This window comes from Gobio gobio, assembly GCF_949357685.1.
Source record: "Gobio gobio genome assembly, chromosome: 9".
NCBI classification, from domain to species: domain Eukaryota; kingdom Metazoa; phylum Chordata; class Actinopteri; order Cypriniformes; family Gobionidae; genus Gobio; species Gobio gobio.
Genome location: NC_137115.1, coordinates 17955733 through 17967493, shown reverse-complemented (window position 1 = coordinate 17967493; position 11761 = coordinate 17955733).

Genomic DNA, 11761 nt, shown 5'->3' with positions numbered 1-11761 from the left:
TAATTTAGGTTATTCATTTCATAACTTCTTATCACGCCACTCTTTTTTGATGACGAATGGTGTTCTGTGAGTCTCACTTGACATATTTACATATGTATTAACAGTGTTTCCCCTAGGTTTACAGCTTTTTTTGGGGGGGGGGGGGGGTAATAAATATAAACAACATTTATTTATACATCACACAACTATTTACAACACAACAGAGGTTGGCTTTGCTTGAGTTGTTGCTCTGGATTTTGTTGCTTTTAAGAAAAAAAAACAAATTTTTGCCTGTTTAGGTTCGTCACCTTCTCCATTGCATTTTTACATTTTTACCATTAAAGTTACTACACGCAAATCCGTGTTTTTGTTGTTGTTGTTGTTGTTTTTTTTGGGGGGGGATATATTTCAGGGCTCAATACTAAGGATTTTTTTCGGGGTTTTTTTTACTTGCCCTGTCAGAATTTTCACTGACCCCACCACAAAAAAAAAAACCACCAATAAAATAAAATAGGCCTAGTATTGTTTTTGAGCCATATACGCTTAATAAATAAGGTTCTGACTCTAAAAACTAATATCCTATCTCATATATATTTTTATATTGTTAAAGACCATCAGTAATAAAATAAGAACAAATAATCAAATTATGAGCAAATGCACACATAAATACAGCAGAACAAACATATACAAATGAAATAAACAGTTATTTTCATGTAGGTCTAACCTAGATTGTCAGGTACAAAAATAGTAATCAAATGTAAAATATCACTGCATAGTCTGCATAAAATGATATGCCACTGCATATACAGATTAACCCTTATTAAAAGTTATTCAGTCAAGAGCAGTGAGTGATTTTTTTTTTTGTCTTTTGTTATCTCAATATTTATATAGCCAATGACGATATTTTCCGGCTTTCCATGTGTGTTCACAGTTATACGGTAGGGGCCGCTGTAGCGCATTTCCTGCACGAGAACAGAATCTCCTGATCAAAACAGCCGAAGAAGAAGGAAAGTGCGCGAGTATCAAACTGAGAGACACTTTCTCGTCTATGAGCGCTTGAATATTTAAATTGCCAAGGCTTAAAAATGCGCAAATGATCAACTTCCGTGAAGATGCAGCTCTGGGAGTGTCTTTCACGCTGGCACTGAACCATCGGGCAATTCTTATTGTCGACCGTAATGACAAATATTTTTTGTAATTCATTCAGGGGGGGGCAGGGGGGTCGTTTTGGGAGGGCGGGGCGCCCCCCCAAAACAATGGTAGGGGAAACACTGATTAAATAATGTGCATCATGTTGTCAGCACACTAGCCTACTTCTTGAAAATAGAAGCCCTGAGGTTTGGACCTTATGCTTAGTAATGGGAAAGACATTCAATGGCACAACCAATCGGAAGCGCCACTGCACATGTCCGGTGTGAGAATATTGTGGTCATGACACCATATTGCAGAGTTTCGCTGCTCTTTGAACTTGCTGAATATGTAGCATGGCCTAAAAGTGGTTTTGCACATTTTCAGCTGACAGCTGACAATTTCCGATTAAAGTTTTCAACCTGAAAGATCCCCAACATAAGATTAATGTGAAATCAGTGATATTTCCATTGCAAAAACATATATGTTTTGTTCTGGGTCTTTCTGAATAATTTCTACAGTCTTCAAATATATGACTATGTCCTATAGTGCCTGTCAAAAGTTTGGAAACATTAAAAAAAAATATGTATTTGAAAAAAATATCTCCTGCTCAACAAAGCTCCATTTATTTAATAAAAAATACAGTAAAAATGGTAATATTGTGAAACATTATTACGGTTTAAAATAATTGTTTTCTATTTTAAATCTTTCCCTGCCTGCGTTTTAATTTTTTAAAATTTTGGTTTAGTTGCCAGCGTTTTTTTATCATTTTCACAAAAATTGCATGGCCCCCAGAATATTTGTTTGTATGAATGCCTGAACATGCAATATACCAAAATAAAGAACTGACCCTCTGCGTAAAAAAAAAAAAAAAAGTTTGATAGCTTCATGCATTCTTTTTTATCACTTGATTGTGAGTGTTTTATATATATTAAAAAAATATATATATACATTTTGAGCTAAAAGCTGATAAGGTTTTGTCAAAGACTACATCTTGTAGATTCCGTCAATGGCAGGGAAGCATTTCTTACAAATGATGGACATTTGACTGGGGAATTTGACCTTGAGGAAAAGGACCTTGAGCCAAGACTCAAACTCGGGTTGCCGGAAGTGCAACTGCACCATATTTTGAAACAAATAACAAAATAACACTGCATGAAAAGTGGGATTTTCGTCAGTATGTGGCACTGTAGATTGCAGTGAAACTTCAGGTTTACGACTGTGCACGGCAATTTGCAGGCAACACCGAAAACTGCCGTAAATTGTCGGAAGTTGACATGGGCCTTGCTTGGCAGTTGTCCCCCCATGACCCCCCCTCCCCTTAATTCTAGGGGAGGCTTTAACATGTAAATGAACATGCTGTGAGCTACACAAATGCAAATCAGTTTTATCTAGGTTCTGAATTTTTTTAACTAAAACATTTTAAGTTAAATGTACTCGTTTTAGTTCACATTACTAAATTTTTAGGGCAACCAGTTTGCTCCAATTTTTTAAGTAGATTCAACTTGTCCGGGCTAACAGAGTAGATTAATTACTCTGTATGTCATTAGCAATAACCAATGTTATGTAAAAAAAAATACACACAAAATAAAAAGTTGCGGTGTTATGCCTATATGTAATTGAAGCACTTTTGCCACACCCATTAACTTAAATAAAGTGAAAATAAATATAATAGGTTTTTCTGGAGCTGGTGGTCTGAAACCTCAATGAGGTTGAAGGATATAGGGATAAATTAAGCCCCTCTGTGGACTGATTTCCGGACTCTTGTGAATCTCTATCTCTCTCTCACACACACACACACACACACACACACACACACACACACACACACACACACACACACACACACAATCACACGCACTCACACACACACACACACACACACACACACACACACACACACACACACACACACACACACACACACACACACACACACACACACACACACACACACACACACACAGCCAAAATACATCAACATTTTTTTATTTTATTCACCTCTTAACATTCTTTTGTTTCATTTTCTTGTTAATTTAATAAATTTCTTAAAATCAGTTTGTTGTTAGACTCCCTTCTTTGTAAACTGTCATAAACTGACTATATCAAGACAATCAATCCTAATCCCATCAAATTTGTGAGCGAGAACTGTAGTCTGTACATGCATGTGGTACTAAATACATTTTCCATTCTGTCCAGGAAAATGTATTAATACAGAGTTTTTTCATTAATTCTGGAAAACATCCTTATAACAATGACCTCGCATGTGATTGGAGGAGCCCGTCCAATTACGTGCGAGGTCATGGCCATGACGCATACAAAACTTGAAGACGAGCTTTAAACAGACGTATTTTGGACTCTCTTTTTTTATACATTTCCTGTGTTTTTGCTGCTTTGCTTTTTCGTGATCAACAATGACAGGACGCCGTCTCGCCTTCAGCTCCCCTTCAACTCCTCTGCATGGACGCGGCCAACTTTTTCGACTAATTTTCAGGAGGCTGTCCAGCGTCTTCACAACTCTGAGGCAAACTGCAGGCGCTATGAACCAGAGCATGGGTAATGTAACGTTACGATTTAAATAATATGCTTTTATTCAGCTGTATAATGAAATGGATGTGTTAATAGATCCGAGCTTAAAACTGCACATTTTGTTTACACAGACTATCTTCGCCTTATAACGAAGCCGTGACCTCTTATCTGCTTGGAGCGATTTCCGCGAGTCCAGATTTAACCGCTGAACATGACGACATTGTGTGTAAGTATAACGTCTAATGTTTTTCTCATTCCTTGTTTAATTTTACCGTGACTGTTTTTATTAATACCAGTCTCATGTAATTGTTTTCCAGCTGCCTGTAAGACGTATTATGAATCGACACGCTGGAGCTTCAGATACAAACAACCTGAACTTACATTGCAGGCGGAAACTGCGAAGTTTAGCTCGGAGTCGATCAAGAAGAAAAAGGGTAAGATTTATTATATTAGATCTGTTTTTTGTCAATGTGAGTATTTTTCAGGTTGCTTATTGTCTTTATGGATTGTATTACAGTTGCTGAAAGCGTGACGAAGTGTGCTGGCTGAGGATGAGGTGAACATTTGGAAGTCCGCGACCATTGAACTCATATCTGATGAGGAAGACGGCATTGTTGACGGGGTGTCTGGATGGATTGTGCGGCCACTGCCCTCTCGCAGCCTGGAGCTCGCCGAACTCTGTGCCACTTTGCAATCCAGATTAGAGGCGATACCGAAATACAGGGCAACTCACCATATACGCCTGTGTTTCCCGAATGTGTTGGACACTTCTCTTTGACGTTTTTGGAGGACAACATAAGATACATTACTGCTGCACTGTACATAGTTGTGTTTGACAAAAAAAGCTCTTTCTTTGAATGAACAGCTGTGTGTTTATAAATGAAGCTCTTTCTTTGAATAAACGGCACGGTCCGTATAATTTTCCCATATATTCCTTGATGGTATGAATAGTGTACTTCATAGCACAATAACATTAATATAAAACATAAATTATTGCAACATAAATTATATATTTATTATTATTATTATTATTATTGGGGTTTACATTTATAATGAGCCAGGGGGACCAATAATGATTGGTTTGCAGTGATCTGCCAACCAATCACGAGGGATTTTTCTTGTTTAAAAGTAGTGGCCTCAGCCAATACTGAGTGAGTAAATTCAAGTCTGGCCGTTGACTCTCTGGTTTGGCTGCTATTCATATGCTAATTAGAGGCGCCGCGGGCTCTCAGCGCGGGGGCTCTCCACCTACGTCATGGTTCGTTTACGACAATTTGTGGCACAGACGAACGCGACGTTCGCTGCCTCTAAATTGTCGAAAACTGCCGAAAATTAGGGAGATTTCCGGGAGTCTACAGGCGTTTCCGGGGTCGAAAATCCCACTTTTCATGCAGTGACACTGCTGAGCGAATCACTGGTACAACCCTCCCCACTCTCCAAGAACTGTATTCATCCAGAGTGAGCTGAAAGGCTAGGAAAATAATTCTGGACCCCTTACCCAGGCCACTTCCTCTTTGAACTTTTGCTGTTTGGTCAGCGCTACAGAGCACTGAACAGCTAGGCATAGGAACAGTTTCTTCCCTCAGTCAATCCATCTCAGGGACATTTAATGACCCCACTTGGCAATAAACATGTGTAATACACAACACTGTTTATATATATATATGTATTTATTTATTTATTTAACACGCCATACTTCTTATTTACATGTCCTTGCATTTTTGCATAACATACTTGTACATACACTATATTGCCAAAAGTATTGAGACAACCCTCCAAATCATAGAATTCAGGTGTTCCAATCACTTCCATGGCCATATGTGTATAAAATCAAGCACCTAGGCACGCAGACTGCTTCAACAAACATTTGTGAAAGAGTGGGTCCCTCTCAGGAGCTCAGTGAATTTAAGCGTGGTACTGTGATAGGTTGCCACCTGTGCAATAAGTTAATTCATGAAATTTCCTCAGTACTAAATATTCCATGGTCAACTGTTAGTGGTATTATAATATTAGTGGAAGCAATTGGGAACAACAGCAACTCAGTCATGAAGTGGTAGGCCACGTAAAATCACAGAGCAGAGTCAGCACATGCTGAGGCGCATAGTGCGCAGAAGTCGCCATCTTTCTGCAGAGTCAATAGCCACAGATCTCCAAACTTTGTGTGGCCTTCAGATTAGCTCAAGCACAGTGTGTAGAGATCTTATGGAATGGGTTTCCATGGCTGAGCAGCTGCATCCAAGCCTTACATCAGCAAGTGCAATGCAAAGCGTTGGATGTAGTGGTGTAAAGCATAGTGCCACTGGACTCTAGAGCAGTGGAGATGTGTTCTCTGGAGTGACGAATCATGCTTTTCTGTCTGGCAATCCGATGGATGGGTCTGGGTTTGGTGGTTGCCAGGAGAACGGTACATGCCTGACTGCATTGTGCCAAGTGTAAAGTTTGATGGAGGGGGTGATTATGGTGTTAGGTTGTTTTTCAGGGGTTGGGCTTGTTCCAGTGAAAGGAACTATTAATGCTTCAGCATACCAGGACATTTTGGACAATTTCATACTCCCAACTTTGTAGAAACAGTTTGGGGATGGCCCCTTCCTGTTCCAACATGACTGTGAACCAGTGCACAAAGCAAGGTCCATAAAGACATGGATGAGCGAGTTTGGTGTGGAGGAACTTGACTGGAGTCCTGCCCTCAACCCGATAGAACAGAACACCTTTGGGATGAATTAGAGCGGAGACTGCTAGCCAGGCCTTCTCGTCCAGCATCAGTGCCTGACCTCACACATGCGCTTCTAGAATAATGGTCAAAAAAAGTCCCATAAACACACTCCTAAACTTTGTGGAAAGCCTTCCCAGAAGAGTTGAAGCTGTTAAAGCTGCAAAGGGTGGGCCAACTCTATATTAAACCCTACAGATTAAGAATGGGATTAAAGTTAATGTGCATGTAAAGGCAGGTGTCCCACAACTTTTTTTAAAATAGTGTACATATACTGCCTATTGTCTATTTTTGTATATTGTTATTTCCTAGTTACTTATTCTATTTTTAATCTTGTTATTATCTGTCTTGTTAGTGTCTTTCTATTTGGGCTGTGGAAGCTTCTAAAAAACAAATTCCTGGTATGTGTAAACATACCTGTCATCCACCCCCCCCCCCATATTAAATCATATGATTTCTTATTAATTCAATAGAATGTGAGTAGGGCTTGTCATTAACTTTTTTGCTCACCAGCCACTGTGGCTAGTGGTTTTCCAATGTTCCATTCAGCATTTTCACTGGCCATAATTTTGTTGTTGGGAAATTTGTTGTTGGCTATATGTAAATGAGCACTGTACACACCCAAATCAAGTTTACATGAAATGTATATAGCTCTGACAAGGTTGTGTGTAAAGATCCTTAATCTAGACAGAGGAACACTAACAGTTGTTTGTCTGAAGAAAAAAAAAAGTATTACATTTAAATGAGATTTTTTAAATTATTCTCATCAGTGTTCTATCAGCTATGACAAATCTAGCATATTTTGTGTATGAGCCCATACAGTAGCATAGTATATAAATATCCATATTTTCTTTTATTAAATATCAAAAATCTAAAAGGTGTGCATCATACTGTTACATAACACTGTAAAGCTGCTTTGAAACAATCTACATTGTTAAAAGAGCTATATAAATAAAGTTGACTTTACTTGACATAACAGAAGTGATGTAGACAAGAGATACAGGTAAATGGTGTTTATTGAACAACCAGACGCAGTGCAGGTGAGTGAGCTTGGAATTGGTAAGAGTCTGATGAGGATAACTGAATGACACAGTCTTTGTACTTGCAGATGCAGCGGGTTGGAGACAGAACTGGAACGAAGGAGACTCTGGAGGATCACACAAGACGAGGGAACACGATGGAGACTTGGAGAAACACAGGAGACAGGTAAGTAGGTTTTGGCTCTATTGGGATGAGTGGCGTGGAAAGTGTCGAGCAGGTTAGGGTCGAGAATGTCGTTTCTGGGTACCCATGAGCGTTCCTCGGGACTGTAGCCCTCCCAGTCCATGGGTATTCCAGAAGGACACCACAGCGTTGGGAGTCCAAGATGTCATGCACCTGGTAAGCGGTACCGTCCTCTAAGATGAGTGGAAGGGGGGCTCCAGCGGCTGCGCCAGGCTCTGTGGAGACAGAAACAGAGGGATAGTGAGGCTTCAACAGAGAGACATGGAAGGTGGCATGGATTCGGTACTGAGGTAGCTGCAGTTGATAAGTGACCAGGTTGATCTGCTTCACGATGGGGAAGGGGCCAATCAACCTGGGACTTAGCTTCCTGCATTGCAGCCGCAACCTGATGTCCCTGGTGTACAGCCAGACCTTCTGTCCTGGTTGGTACATGGGACTGTTGGAACGCCGAAGGTCGGCTGTCATCTTGTGTCTGCTCAGGGCCCGTTGAAGCTGATGGTGACAGTCTCAGACCCGCTCGCTCTTTTGGAACCAGTAGTTGATCGCTGGAACATCCGATGGTTGCCCGGACCAGGGAAACAATGGGGGTTGGTAACCGAGCATGCACTGGAAGGGAGTAAGACCGGTGGTAGGTTGACGTAGGGAGTTCTGTGCGTACTCAGCCCAACCCAGGAACTGGTTCCAAGAGTCCTGGTGGCTGTGACAGAGGGTACGGAGGAAGAAACTTATCTCTTGTATATTCCTCTCCGTCTGCCCATTCGATTGTGGATACCCAGAGGAGAGGCTGACGGTCACACCTAGGAGTGAGAAGAAGGCCCTCCAAACCCTGGAAATGATTTGAGGCCCTCTATCTGACACGATGTCCTCTGGAATCCCGTAATATCTGAAGGTCTTGTTCAACATTAGTTTGCCCGTTTCCATGGCTGTAGGCAGTCCTTCCAAAGGAATCAGACGACATGACTTTACGACTCTATCAATCACCACAAGGATACAGGTGCACTTATCAGAAGCAGGGAGGTCGGTGATAAAGTCGACTCCTAGGTGTGACCAGGGTCTGATGGGAACGGGCAGAGGATGGAGTTTACCGGAGGGAAGATGTCGAGGGCTCTTGGAGATGGCACATTCCTTGCAACCCCTCGGTAGTGAAGACTTCCTTTAGGGTTTCGAAGGCTTGAGTGGCAGCGGGGTTCCAGGACAGAGACTTGGGATTATGGCTTAGGAGGTGAGTAAGTGGACATGAGATGATACTGTAATCTTGGAAGTATCGAAGGTAGAAATTGGCAAATCCTAGGAATCTCTGGAGTTATTTGATGGTTGTGGGTGTGGGCCAGTTCTGAATGGCATCCACCTTCCTCTCGTCCATCCGGATGCCACTGCTGCCGATGTTGTAACCAAGGAACTGCACTGAGGATTGGTGGATAGAACACTTCTCGGCCTTTAAGTACAGCTGGAACTCCCTCAGGCATTGCAGGACCTCCGCAATGTGGTGGCGATGTTCGGCCATACTCCGGGAGTATATCAGGATGTTGTCTATATACACCAATACGGACCTGTGGAGGAACTCCCGGAGTACCTCATGAATGAAATCCTGGAATACGGAGGGGGCGTTGACCAGTCCATATGGCATGACGAGATATTCGTAGTGTCCAGTAGGGGTCACGAAGGCTGTCTTCCACTTTTCCCCTCACATATCCAGATAAGGTTGTAGGCGCTGCGGAGTTCCAACTTTATGCCAGTCAAGTCACCTTTATTTCTATAGCGCTTTTCACAACACCGATTGCTTCAAAGCAGCTTTACAGTGAAGATAGGAAATTTATTCGAAAGATTGGAGTCATCACGCCGGTGATGGGTTTATTGAGGATGTCGTGTCGATGAGGCATTTATTTGATCAGAATATTCAAAGAATCGAAGTCATCACGCCGGAGATGGGTTTATTGTGGATGTCGTGTCGATGAGAAATTTACAGGGGGGAGTCTAACTGACATAGCCTGGTTAAAACCAGACCATTCTCAGTAGTAACTGAGTTATGGTCTGGCAAAGCTTCATAGACAAATAATTTCCAAAGGGGCGTCACCAACGGGCGTCGCTCAAATGCCTCTCGGCGCAATTGGATAGACCTAAAACCAATCAGAGCGATGAGGGAGATGGCGTATGCTGAGCGACGGAGAAACATCTGAGACTCTGGCCGTTTCTCAATATGCGTTCTTGTCTGTACCACTGTCTATGGTCTGTACTTGTGTTCTCAAATAGGAAATGTCCCCGGTTTCCATTTCAGAAATCTGGTCACATTACCTAAACCACATATTAATGTTTAATTATTTTTAAAATGTAAACGAAAAGAGGCAGGGTGTTTTATACTTCTTTTTATTATAAATATATAAGATAATGAATGTAGGCCTAACTACGCGTTGCCTGAACCACATGTGTGTGGCTAATATGTTTAAGTTTTTTTTTTTTTTTTTTTTAATGAAATGAGGCAGTGGTGTTTTATGACATATTTTGTACACGAACTTATAACTTGCGTCCGTGACCAAGTTTGACTCCGGAGAATGAACTCCCAATGACGGTAATAGTTAATATTAAACATATTATAGCCACACAAATGTAGTGAAGGCAATGCATATTATCTTCAATGCATGTATATAACAAAACAAAATATTTAAAAAACCCAGCCTCTTTTCGTTTACATTAAAAAATAAAAACATGTAATATCATGTGTGCATAATATAGCCTATGATTATCACTGTAATACAATGAGATATGACATAAAACAAAACCCAGTCTCTTTTTGTTAAATGTTAGTTTAATGCGGGATCAATATCCATTTTAAAAGTATAAGTAAAAGGTATAAGAAGCTATACAAAACATAAAGCAATTCAGTCAAAGAAAGTCAGCGCTAGGAGACTACAACGGTAAAGTTTAATAGCTTACAAATATAAAGTTATGAAACTTCACTTTGCCCTCAGACAAAACGATCTGTCAGGGAACAAATTATAGATTAATGAGAGCAAAGATCAGCCGTTAGATCTACACAAGACGAATCATATCTTCACATCAGAGCCAGCGGCAGACGGCAGAAGGACTGGCAGAGGAAAGGAGCCTCTTGGTGGGGTTGAGCAATTGAGCGCCGCTGGTCCACTGGAGCTCACAACTCCAAAAACGGCAGATCAAATTTTCAAAAAGGCGCTCTCTTTATAAATAAACCACAGATTTTGGCTTTAAAAACAACTACATTCTCGCCTGAAAAGGACTTAAAACTATATTTTGTGAAACATTAACACTACCAGAGGGCTCTCGCTAAGACAAGCAAGCTGGTATATCAGACTTTTGCCGAATCCAGTCGGTAAGACAGCGATAACATCTTTTTTTAGATATGAAGGCTTCTTGTGTTGTTCTTTGCTCTGGTTTTAACGGAATGGAAAAGTTTAAATCGCTTAAAACAGCCGCGATAGCTGATAGTGATGTTCCACTGCTGCATCCATCTTTGTAGTCAGTGTACAGAATCTGCTTCACTGTCGCTGCGCTGTCGTCATCGTGTAAAGCCCGCCTCAACGTTTCTGATTGGTGCCTCGATTTCTAGGGCTTAGAAATGGGTTTGAATGGGCTCTTTGCCAGACTACTTGCAGAGCAAATCTAAATTTGCCGGAAGTTGTCTGGGTTTTCCCAGGCTATAACTGACACGGTCTCTGCAGACATTTCAGGGACGCGTTGGTCATGTCTAGGTGCATGTCCATCATCTGATCTGGATACGGCCCGGATCCAGCTGACTGCAGTAAACCTCAGGATAAACAGAAAGACTTCTTTTTATGATGTAACGATTACATCAGGTGTTATGGGAAGTGTTCCCGTGTAGTGTCTGGAGTCTCTCTCTCTCATAGGATCAAAAGGATGAGTCGTTTTGAGGAACATCAGAGATGCTCTTCTCTTGCTCAGCTCTGCATATAAATGAAGGTCCCTGCTCCAATGGCTCCAACAAGTCTGAGTTAGATACACCACTGTCTGTTTTATGACCCGGCCGAGGTAGAGCAGATGATGCGATGATGGTCCTGTTAGAGCTTCAATCAGATCCTAATCAGCCCAGACCTCTAAGCCCCCCCCCCCCCCCCCCCCCACTGCCCCCTATCCCAGAAATTATATATAGAGAGATGCTCCGATCAGGATTTTTGCAGCCGATACCGAGTACCGACTTCT